At 31.8% G+C, this 11981-nt stretch overlaps 1 long non-coding RNA gene across 1 annotated transcript; it reads left to right on the top strand.

The window, feature by feature from the left end:
* The first annotated feature begins 6413 nt into the window (after positions 1-6413).
* LOC131618365 (uncharacterized) lies at positions 6414-7368 on the top strand. Its single transcript, XR_009288813.1, has 3 exons — positions 6414-6547; positions 6927-6976; positions 7111-7368. It is a non-coding gene; the product is annotated as an uncharacterized LOC131618365 (long non-coding RNA).
* Positions 7369-11981: the final 4613 nt, after the last annotated feature.

The following is an 11981-nucleotide window of genomic DNA, read 5'->3' as shown; positions in this document are numbered from 1 at the left end:
TTTGTTATACCCCAAAATTTGCCCACATCTTTTTTCAAGAAAACTCCAATCTGAAAATTAAGAGTCTCATATAATTATGGATTATTTCAACAAATATCCTAACATATGAAACACTTAGTTTTTAGAATTTTTCTTATACGGTAATTTGGCTTGCAGTTGAATTTATTCTTACGCAAACGCCAAATACTGTTTATTACTTCACACATGCTATTTATTTATTTACAGATAAATAGTACTGACACAATTGGTACAGAGTTAAATCTTTTTGCAGGCGCAGAATCAGGAAACTCAGACTGTACTGGTAACAAGTAGATTATTATTATCTTTTGTTTCCCACTAATTTTTGTACTATATTCCATTATTTTCAAAAATCTTTTCAAATCTCTTTTTCAAAAATCAAATCTCTCTTTTTTCCAACACTATCTCCACTTTCTTTCAAATCTTACTTCCACTCAAATTTTCTTTTGTACGGAATCACATCATTCCCCAACGTCTCTATCCTTCTTTCCATTCTATAAATACCTCTCATTTTCTTCCATAAAATCTCACATCAAATTCTAATTCATCTCTCAAATTTCCACTTCATAATCCATCCTTTCTTCTTCCCCGACAAAATGGCGAAGCGGTGGGAAACGTGTTTTCTTATGGTCATCACCATTGCTACGGTGATCATGTCTTTCTTCTGTCTACATAGCCCGGAACACTGTGGACCTGGGATGCTTATGCTCCCAATCATCTACATGTTACTAATTGTAGCATGGGTTATCAATCGTCATTTTTAAAATTTGCCGTATTTCTTATTTCTTAAATGTACCGTTTATTCGTCGTACTGTTCAATATAGTATGTGATATTTGTACTGTCAGTATTAAATGTTGTACTATTTGTCATAATATTGCTTAATTACTAAGATAATATTTTGTGTGTTTTCTGCCAGTCAAATATTCCTATTTCTGTGCATTAAATGATTTTCAGGGTTATTATCGGTAATTTTGCCCGCATACCGTAAATATTAGTTATTTATTATGTCTATGTTTTTTTAACAAGTCATGTAAATAAACTTTCATTTTTCACATAAAACAAAAACAAAAACAACAAAAAAGAAAATTAACTTTGACTGTTGATTTTTCACTCTAACTGCTACATCAATACCTGGACAGTCAGTTGACAGCCAAACTGCTGGCAGTACAATTCTCAGTGTTTTGTACCATCAATCAAATCAATCTTTCACAATTCAAAATTCCAAGATTTTTGTGCTAGAAGTCTTCTGAATATCACGCGATTAGCAGAGACTCAACACTGCACAAAAATCAGGTACGCTTAACTGTCTCCTACATAAACAGTCCCTAATCAGGGTTTTTCTTGTTTTTTACAGGAGCAACAAGTTTTTGAGAGCTCAAATGGATTTCATACACATCCATATATCTCAAAGTACCATCATACAAATTATCAAACTTCAATTCACTCAGACGCACTGTCAGCAGCTCAAACAGTCAACAGACGACCCGTTTGACCAAAAAAGTCAACAGACAGTCAAAAATGAAATTTTTTGTCAAAGTCCATATTTTGTCAAAGGATTCATCATTTGATCATTGGATGATCATAATTCATCAAGGAAAGATCAAAAATCAACAAAACCCTAAGATTCAAAATTAGGGTTTTTGCCTGAAAAGTCAACTCAACTTTGACTGATCATAACTCTCTCATCCTTCATCCAAAAAATTCAAACCAAAGCTTGTTTTGAAGGAAATTCAATTATATTTCAAATGCCATTGATCCCATGGTCATTGGATTCACCATTTGAAAAATATGATCAAAGACATTACAGGTCATTTTCAAAGTCAACAAAAAGACACTTTTTTCAAAAGGACACACAAGGAGCATCAAAAATCATTTTGACATGATACCAAAGACATTGGTTAGAGGACTCTTTGAGGTTTCCAAAAAGTGCAAGATCTCCTTCATATGACAAAAATTGAGGGATTTACACCTTGTTGAAGTTGGCTAAATTTTGGGAAAATGCATGAAACCAACATTGCTCAAAAATGTATTTTTTCCAAATGGGGCCAAGTTTTCAGCATTCAAACATCATTTCCATGATATTATGGGCCTCCCACGACCAAGACTAAGCCCACACCATTTTTATTCATTTTTTGCTTGATTTTATCTTATTTTAAGATTAAAATTAAAAGGAAAATGGATGGATAAATGGTAGCTTAACTTCCAAGCATGACTCACCCAAGGAATCTTCATCTTTCTGCAGAGAATTGAAGAGCAAGGCAAGTGCATTGAAGGAGAGGAAGACTTGGTCAAATATTCAAGGATTTTTAATATTTAAAAATCAAACTTTCAACCAAGCAATCAATACTCTTAGCTTCACTTCCAAGCAGCCTTTGGCCTATAAAAGAAGTGGAATACATCAACAACAAGAGACCCACGAAAATATAGCAAGAGCATAGCCATCAACTTCACAAAATTCTCAAAAAATCTCATAACTTTTGTAATTTTCAAATTTCATATTCCAATCAATATCAATACAAAACAATCATTCCAATCATCTTCTAAGATCATATAAAGTAAGAATGAACCCTTAATATGGTCCCATGAGAGTCGTAACACATGCATAGTGTTCTTCATGTTCATACATAATTAATTTTCGTTTTCCTATATTTAATCAACCTCAATGTAATCTAATCATTCCACTGAGTTTATGAGGTCCTATAAGCTAGATCTGGGCCATAACATGTAAGCTCCCACGTGAGAATCACTCCATGCCATTAACGAGTGTTCATGCGTACCAAAACTTCAACTCCATCGAATCCATAGCTACAGCTTTCAAACAGCGAAACTAACATTATATTTGGACTCAGAGCATCCTAATTAGGGGATCTGGGTTGCTTTTATTGTTTGGAACTAACGTTTTTGCAGGTTTCTAAAAGTATGGAAAAAGCAAAGAAAATCCGCAGGTAATGTTGTAGGAAAATCCGCAGCAAATTCCATAGGTAAAAGGTTGAAGAAGATGAATAGTATGTTGGAAATCTTGACCAGCACGCGTGGCACTTCTGGCGCTTCTCATTCGCCAGTCAACCATTCTTACCATCCACATGCGCATGGTGGGGCCCAACTGACTTATTAAAAGTCTTTGTGATCCCACGTGATCAGTTAATGCATGCACACCATGTTCTCTCTAATCTATGCCATTAGATCATGATTTTGATTCATCCAACGCATCATACAAGCAGTTCATACCATGCACTCTCCAGCCTACCACACCTGATCAGTATCCTTTTATCTCCTATTTTTATTTTAATTTCTTTACAAAATTAATTAAAAATAGTTTTAAAAATCCAAAAAATACACAAAAAATATTTTTAGACTTCTAAAATAATATATTATTTTCTGAAATAAAAATATTTTATTTTTCTTCATAATTTCAATATTTTGCATAATTAATTAGTATATATTTATATATTTGCTTTTTAATTATTCTAACCAATCAAAAATCATAAAAAAAAATTGTTCTTCATGTTAAATATTGTTTATATATTATAAACTAATTTTGTACATATTTTGAATAATTTTATCTTTAAGTTTCAATTATTTGTATAATTATTTGTATAATTATGTTTTAATTAACTTAAATCAATTTCAAATCAATTCCAAAAATTCCAAAAAAATTAGTTTTGTTTTAAAATTAATTGACAAATATTTTGTACATATTTTAAACTTAATTTCTAGGTTTAAATCTATTTTCATCTTTTTTCTTCATTTTAATTTAATTAATCATGCATTAATCATAATTAAAATAAATCATAAAAAATCCAAAAAACATGCCTTTTATTTTTCTTGCAATTTAAATTCCTAGATAAATGTATAGGATGTCAAATTCATGTAAATAGGCTAGTTTACATTTCCTGCACAATCGATGTAATAGCGTAGATTTACTTTCCGCACTTTACATTTCCGCATTTTAATTTCCAGCAAATATAAACTGCGTGTATGTCAAAGATAAAATTGAACCGTTAGATCACTAACTTCAAAGATAAAATATCTGAATACAAACACAATCACACTTGCACCTCTTAAGGTAATCCCTTCTCATTCTTTTCAAAATCAAAGTCAAAATTCTACTATTTTGAGTACAAAATCGAACCTTGCGTTTATATCCGGTGAAAGGATAGATTTTTAAAGGAAATAGGATAAAGACCTTACAACTCAGGGTAGACCTCCTAGTTTGCTTGCTCAAATCAAAACAAACAAAATTCTCATACACTGTTGTTTTTCAAAACAAAACTTTCAAAAAAAGACAATACTTTGTATACATCCAAACACGGATTATTACAAAGTTAACGTTCTTTTCAAAACATCTTTCGAAAGATAAACAAGCATTTTGTATACATCCACACACGGATCATTACAAAATTCAATTTACAAAAGTATTTGAAACCACATATGAGCATTCTAAAGCAATTGAAAAGTGATCGAAAAACAAGTGAGCTAAGCAAACTTAAGAGCCCATGGATAACCATGGATACAAAGGGTGCTAACACCTTCCCTTTGTATAACCTACCCCCTTACCCAGAATTTCTTAAAGGTCTTTTTTCTGTTTCTTTTATAAACCTTTCCTTAATTGGATAAAATAAAAGGTCGGTGGCGACTCTGTGAATTTTCAAAAATGCGAAAGCATTAAGCGATAAAAAAGAGTCAGTTCACGTATCTCTACAGAACAGAGGTATGGCCCGGGAATTAAAAATCGGAGGTCCACAAGGTTCTATTGGCTTTTATGACTAGGAAAACTATATTTGATGTTCTTACTTGAAATTCTTCTTTGTTTCGGTGTTTTGACTATATATGAAGGCTGGAAGGGAGAAGGTGCGAGATAGAGAAGAACCTGCAGAGAAAGTGTAGACTCGGAAGGGGTTTACTCAAGCATCGTTCGTTTAGTTTTGAAAGGCAGGTCTGAATCTGTGACTTAATTTATTATATATCATTTGAAGCATCATATGAGTTTGAGAGTTTGTTTCAATCCTATATCTTTGTAGTTGTTGATTTTGTTTTCACTTAATAGCTCATTGTTGCTTCTAGTTTTTCTTCGGAAAATGAATATTTAGTTTTGAGTTCATTGAGGAATACATGACCTATGAGTTTTGACAAGGGGAGATTATATGTTAGAGGAAATATAAGTCCATACATTAATTTACATCAGTTCGTTTGTTGAGAAGATTATATAAAATAGAAGGCATTATATCAAAGTAGATTGTTAAGAATAATCTTATTTTCAAAACTGTAAATCACCATGTTCCTCCTCCTGTCTCGCCTTTTCTCTTGCACGATAGCTTATTTTATTGCTCATTGACTGTCCATTTCAGCAATAAGCAATGCCCACTTCTTTATAAGCCTAATGTAAGATGAGAACATGGTCAATCATTGGGAAAATTGAATGTGAAGTTTTAAAAGTATATGGCAATGTTTTAGTTTAAATTCACTCAAAATTGAATGTGAAGGACCTCTAAGAAGAAATCCGAAAGATCCTAGGGTACTCATATTTTTTGAATACAAATGGCGATCCTGGTGGCTGTGTTAACGTGGTTCCTAATATGTTGAATTCTTCATTTCTTTCAGGCTTATAGTAACAGAGCTGCATGCTACACCAAATTGGGGGCAATGCCTGAAGGTTTAAAGGATGCAGAGAAGTGCATTGAGTTTGATCCAACCTTCACCAAGGGTTATACCGGGAAGGGTGCAATTCAGTTTTTCATGAAAGAATATGAAAAGGCTTTGGAAACATATAAGGAGGGGTTGAAACATGACGCCAACAGCCAGGAGTTGCTTGATGGCATTTCAAGGTATGAATGATATAAGGAGGGGCTGATAGCATGTTTTCAAACTCCACATGGCAATTCATTATTTTTCTTTAGATGAACATAAGAAAACTAGCATGCCAACCTTCAAAAATGAAATGACCTAATTTCCAAGAGTACATATATTTTGTCACATAATGAAACAAACTAGATAGTACGAGTGAGTTACAGCAGACAGTGGATGCAGCTAGGGAATTGAAGGAACAAATGAAGAAGGAAAAGGAGATGAAATGTTGTGTTGAGAGATTGAAGAAAAAGTGCAAGGAATTGGAGGATATAGTTCAGGATATTGAGGAAATAGTAAAAGTTTTGTATAAATGTTTAATTGATGTTAGGATGACTCTTCTGGAAATTCTTTCACACCACTAAATTCTTTAGATCTCATTCATTAGAATAGGTAGCTAGAAAGTTTGGTTAATTAGGACAGTCACTGCATAAATGATGTATAGAGTTCAAAAAGAAAAGGTTACTTTTGATATATAATTTTTTTGAGATATTTATGAATATAAATATATTTATATATACTTCACTTATATCAGTTCAAATACTACTAGGTATCTATCCTCGCAATTCCTTCCATTATTCCTACTGTTCTTGTATTCAATCTTAATTTTCCTTTATCAGGTTGTGGCATGACGCACAGAATCATGTTTATCTCATCAAAGAACTCGATAGAATCACCGGCCAGGTCAGTAACCTCCACTTATTGCTCACTCAAACAGTTCTATCGATTTTGCCACTGCGATTTCAGTTACTGTTTTATCGATTCTCGTTGCTAATAATCATTTTCGCATGAATCATCGCTGCTGAATGAAGTTAGGGATCTGGATTTTTATTATTTATGTAATTAATTGCATTTCAATTTCATCTGATTTATTTGATCGCGTGCGTGTTTTTATTGAGGACTTAAACTGTTAGAACTACTTCAGAGGATCGTTTAGTTTGTGATTTATCGAGATCACTCTGTGAGGGGCACTCTCACGCGCGCAGGGTTTGACTTAATAGGACTTGGACATGCCTTTCTAATTTTTGTTCTGGCTTAATTAACCTAGAGATTTTCATTCTAGGGAAAATCTGCTATATCAGTGGATGATACATTGAAGATCATAGCCTGCAGGTGAGTTAAATTTACATGTTACAGGAATTGACAGAAAAATAGTGTTTGCCGTTTGATTTTTTTGATGATTCGATATAGTGTTTGTAAGCTTCTTAACTTCTTTTGTGTATACTGTTTGATTATGTGTTATTTAGGGAACAACATAAGAAGCTTGATGCACTTAAGGTGGAACTTGATGCTTCTAAACAAGAGGGTTTTGTTTCAAAGGGCTTCAGTGAGAGCAATGGGACTTACTCTAAGAGAAGGCCTTTGGTAGTCATAGGTATACTAACAAAGTTTGGCCGCCGGAAGAATAGAGATGCCATTCGCAAGGAAGAATAACTGCGATTTTGAAGAGGATAAAGACATAGAAATGTTGGCAAAACAAAAATCAAAGAAAAAGAAAACTTATATATAAAGAAAGTGTTATGACTTAGTTAAAATATAATTTTATGTGTATGATTTTATAGTACTTGAAATATTATGACTGCACATGATTTTGTAAACTTTTTGGTTAGTATTAAAAATATTTTGACTTAGTTAAAATATGATTTTTATGTGTATGATTTTATAGTATTTGCAATATTATGACTGAAAATGAAATATAACTAAATGGTGTATATGAAATAGGGTGTAAATAGATATAATTGTTCATTCATAAATGACGTATTTACACCCGATTTTTACTAAAATAGGGGGTAATTAATAACATATTTACACCCGATTTTTATTAAAATAGGGTGTAATTAAAACATAATTAAGCCCAATTACACCCGATTTTTATTAAAATAGGGTGTAATTAAAACGTAATTACGCCCAATTACACCCGATTTTTATTAAAACAGGGTGTAATTAAAATGTAATTACGCCCAATTACACCCGATTTTTATTAAAACAGGGTGTAATTAAAAACGTAATTACGCCCAATTACACCCGATTTTTATTAAAACAGGGTGTAGCTAAAAACGTAATTACGCCCAATTACACCCGATTTTTGTTAAAAATAACGCGTGTAAATTCGTTAGACATTTCTCACCCTGTGGATATACACCCGATTTTTATTAAAAATAATGGGTGTAAATTTAATAAAAAACGGGTGTAAATTAACATTTTTGTACTAGTGAGGATAATATGAAATTAAGAACGAGTTATATATCTAACCATATAATATAAAAATAATTCCAAAAATGCTATTAAAATAAATACTTCAATATGATATATTTTAAACTTTTTAGTGGTAAACATTTTGCATTTTTAATATTCTCCTTATTTAATGGTGTATCAGTGATATATCGTTCTTTTTAATTGTAACATCTTGTATCCTCCTATTCAGCTCAATAGATGTGTTATGTTGTATAATCAATCAAGGACTTATATGTGACATATAAAGGGTGCTAAGTGTGTTGAGAACTAAGGATGAGTAAAGGATTATAGAATTAAAAGATTGATGGGTAAAATAGACAATTACCCTAAAGGGGTATTTTAGTCTTTTCACAAATGATTATGGAACTTTACTTCAAGTTACTTCTAGAGAAGATTTAAGGAAAGTTAAACTTATCCGTAAGCTTTAATCAGAGATAAATTACAAATTAGGAATTAATTACGAGAATGAAGGTATTATGTAACTTTTAGTTGCTACAGAAGGGTATTTTAGTCATTTTACGATATTATTTGATAACTTAATACAAACCACTCCATCTGTCTCACAATAGGTGTCCTCTTTTCTATTTTTATTTGTCTCAAATTATTTGTCCAATTAGAATACCAATGTGATATTTATTTTTTTCCCACTAACTTACCCTTATTTATTGTATTTTAATTTATTTAAATACTCCACTATCTATTATTAATAAGGTTATTTTAGTAAATGAAACTCATTTTATCATTGAAATCAATATAATTAATCATTTTCTTAAAAAGTGTGAAAATCTCAAAGATGACACCTATTGTGAGACGGGGGGAGTAAGATTTATAAAATTTAAGGAAGACGATTAATTAATTAAACCTAGATTGGTGAGAAATTCCATTTAGGAAAGGATGATATTGCGAACGGCAATTAAATAATATCATGTATTTTAATGAAGGGAAAATTGGTCTTTCTATTAAGGAGATTATAATGAGAGATATTAAAAGAGTTTTGCTATCTGTACCATGAAAATCAAACAAATTACACCTACACCGTATAATATATAACATGTGTATGGCTTGATGTGTGTGTCATGAAAAGTAAAAATAATTATTAAACATTTTAAAAAACAAAACCATATAGAAATACGGTGTAAGTGTCATTTATAGTGTAAGCATATCATTTCTGATATTAGGAAGTTGAAATTAGAAAACAAATTACTTGCCTCTTCCTCTCTTCTTCACCTGATATATTGAGAGATTATGAGGAAGTATAGAGAAATCCTATGAAAATTCAAGCCTTGCATGCAAGTATAGAGTTCATGTTTTCATCATGATTTCAAGAGTGCAATAAGATACTTGGAATGGTTCATCCATATTTAACCTTAATTATATTCAACCATCACATTAAAGAGTTATCTACTTCCAAACCACCAAACATATATAAGGATTTCACTTAATCGTCATAAAGGAATCAATGGGATGAGGTTGAAGCAAAGAACAAGAATCTGAGATGGGATTTCGAGGTGCTTGAGAGAAATGAAGAAGAATGGGATGTGAGATTTTAGTAATAAAATTGGAGAAGAGACGTTATCATACAATAAATGTAGAAATGCATTAAGGAAATCATAATCATCTTCCTCATCATCATCATTATACTCTTCACAAGGCGGGTTTTCTTTAAGTTTGATCCTAGTTAGGTTTAGATAAGAGGAAGTTGCGTGTGTAGGATATGAGATAACCATAATGATCTATGGGTATTAGTAGTCTAATATACTGTTTGATTTATCTATGAATGTTAGGAAGTGTTGACATAGGTTTAGAGAAGATTTTCTAGTGTTAGGATGATGAGTTTTCTTGGTTGCAGGATCTTGAATCGATTTAGAAAATGATTGAATCGATTCAATAAGGTTTGAATAGAGTAAGAGATGGATTTTTATCTTTTGAATCAGATGAGATGCCTTTATAATCAAATTAAAAAGTGTCATGGATAAAGGGATGGGATTTTGCTTGCTTGAATCGAGTCAGGAACCCTTTTTAGGAGAAAACATGGATTTCTCTTGTTTTAAGCCCCACTTAAAGGTAGTTAATGATCATAAATGTTAATGGGATGATTTTAGGATTGATTTAAATTTGGAATGAAGGTAGAATATGTCATGTAAGTTTGAGATAATTTAGTTTATTAAAATTCTCAAAATACAAAGTCTTTCTAGGAGGCTAATCTTGTTTTGTCTAACAAAGTAGATAGATACCTTATGTTACTAACATGATGATAAGAAAAACCACTCTTAATATTTGATCATAAAAAAATAATGTATGGTTAATAATCAAGAGGTGTTATACCCCAAAATTTGCCCACTTCTTTTTTCAGGAAAGTTTCAATATGAAAATTAAGAGTCTCATATAAACATGGATTTTTTCGCAAACGCCAAATACTGTTCTTTACTTCACAAATACTATTTATTTATTTTACAGATAAATAGTACTAACACAGTTCATGCAGGGTTAAATCTTTTTGCAGGCACAAAAATCAGGTACGCTTAACTGCCTCCTATACAGACAGTCCCTAATCAGGGTTTTTTTCTTGTTTTAACAGGAGCAACAAGTTTTGAGAGCTCAAATGGATTTCATATACATCCATACATCTCAAAGTACCATCATACAAATTTTCAAACTTCAATTCACTCAGACGCACCGTCAGCAGCTCAAACAGTCAACAGACGACCCGTTTGACCAAAAAAGTCAACTGACAGTCAAAAATGAAATTTTTTGTCAAAGTCCATATTTTGTCAAAGGATTCAACATTTGATCATTGGATGATCACAATTCATCAAGGAAAGATCAAAAATCAACAAAACCCTAAGATTCAAAATTAGGGTTTTTTGCCTGAAAAGTCAACTCAACTTTGACTGATCATAACTCTCTCATCCTTCATCCAAAAAATGTCAACCAAAGCTCATTTTGAAGGAAATTCAATTATCTTTCAAATGCAATTGATCCCATGGTCATAGCATTCACCATTTGAAAAATATGGCCAAAGACATTACAGGTCATTTTCAAAGTCAACAAAAAGACACTTTTTTCAAATGGACACACAAGGAGAACCAAAAATCATTTTGATATGAGACCAAAGACATTGGTTAGAGGACTCTTTGAGGTTTCCAAAAAGTGCAAGATCTCCTTCATATGACAAAAATTGAAGGATTTACACCTTGTTGAAGTTGGCTAAATTTTGGGAAAATGCATGAAATCAACATTGCTCAAAAATGTTTTTTTTCCAAATGAGTCCAAGTTTTTATGGTCCAAACATCTTTGCCATGTTACTATGGGCCTCCCACGACCAAGACAAAGCCCACATCTTTATTGGCCATTTTTTGCATAATTTTATCTTACTTTAAGATTAAAATTAAAAGGAAAATGCATGGATAATGGTTGCTTGGCCTCCAAGTATGACTCACTTCAAGGAATCTTCATTTTTTCTGCAAGAATTGAAGAGCAAGACAAGAGCATTGAATGGAGTCAAGCTTGGTCAACAATTCAAAGATTTTTAATATTTTAAAAATCAAACTTTCAACAAAGACAACAAAGCTTCTTAGCTTGAGTTCCAAGCAACTTTGGGCTATAAAAGAAGCATCATACTTCAGCAAAAGGAGGACACACGAAATAGGGCAAGAGTATAGCAAGAAATATCACAAAAATTCTCAAAATTTGCATATACTTTGTAATTTTCAAATTCAAATTTCCAATCAATATCAATACCAATAAACACTTCTAATCATCTCCTCAAACATTATAGAGTAAGATTGAGCTCTAAATATAGACATATGAGAGTCGTATAAAGCACTTAAAGCTCTTCATGTACATATGAGTTTTATTTTCGTTTTTGTATATGCAACTAATT

Source organism: Vicia villosa, linkage group LG7, assembly GCF_029867415.1.
Source record: "Vicia villosa cultivar HV-30 ecotype Madison, WI linkage group LG7, Vvil1.0, whole genome shotgun sequence".
Lineage (NCBI taxonomy): Eukaryota > Viridiplantae > Streptophyta > Magnoliopsida > Fabales > Fabaceae > Vicia > Vicia villosa.
The sequence above is the reverse complement of the archived record's forward strand: the minus strand, read 5'-3'. Positions and strand labels throughout refer to the sequence as shown.